This window comes from Octodon degus, unplaced genomic scaffold, assembly GCF_000260255.1.
Source record: "Octodon degus isolate 3935 unplaced genomic scaffold, OctDeg1.0 scaffold00438, whole genome shotgun sequence".
NCBI lineage: Eukaryota > Metazoa > Chordata > Mammalia > Rodentia > Octodontidae > Octodon > Octodon degus.
Window position 1 is genome coordinate 75,416 of NW_004525014.1, and position 1,213 is coordinate 76,628.

Sequence of the window (1,213 nt, forward strand, 5' to 3'; positions counted from 1 at the left end):
CATGTGAATCTCCTTATGCACACTCTATACCATTGATCACTTTCCTCGATGGCCCCAAAATCTCCTTGATCAGAAAAGTTAGGACACAAAGGAGTTACATGGTGTTACTATTTCATGGGATCACCTATTTCCTAAGTCTTCATTGACCTTGCAAGGCTAGGGCCAAAAGGCTGACTGTCCTTGCAGCCCTTCTTTTTCTCTAATTTGAGGTCTGAAAATTTAGATTGTTAACCCTCCAAAAGAGGAGCTTATTATTATTACTACCCTACAACCTAGGCAGTTGAGCTTAACCTCACTACCTGTCTGAATATCAGAAACCTGAGGCATAACAAGGAACAGGTATTTTCCATCAAGTATTGATATATTAAACTTTAAATCCTTCCAGAATATAAGAGAAAAAAATTAAAAATAGGAATAAACAGTTACATATTTTTACACAGAAATTTAGAAATCTATCCATATACAGCCTTATAGAAGGACAGTCCTGTGACATTTTCTTTCATCTCTTGTATTAATTTATTGCTCTTTTTTCTAAACAAATATTGACCTGGCAGACACATTTGTCAGTAATTGGTATGTCATAACAAGCAGTACATAATTACAAGACCAGAATGTCAGGCATTCCAAGCTTGACCCTACCATTGCACTTTGCTTTCTTCAGTGCAGTTGCTTAGTTCACAGGTATCTGCATATATAGTTAGGGTGAGAACCTACATATTAACTGCTGGTTTTGAAAACCTACTGTAGATTCTCAGGACCATTGCCTTAACCATCTTATGCATATAAATGTACGACTTTGTCCCTGTCATATTCCCTGGCTTTTCTCCTTGCCCTCTCTTCATTGTCTAATCCTCAAGTTCTCACTTTCTTTTTAATTGTGTTATGACTTGCTATTTTTATTTCTTCCTTTGAGATCGTGTGCTAGGGAAACTATACGACACTTACACATGAACGTCTGGTTTGTTTCACCTATGAGTATATCTTCAAGGGGCATCCACTTATATGTAAAGGGCTCGATTTTATCATTCTTCGTAGCTGAGTAGTACTTCACTGTATAAAAGTACCACATCTTCTTCATCCATTCCTCAGGTGATGGGCATCTTGGTTGTTTTCAAGATATGACTATCACAAACTGTGCTCCTATAAGCATATGTGCTCATATATCACTATGATATGATGTTTTCAGTTCCTCTGGGAAAATTCCCAGTAGGGG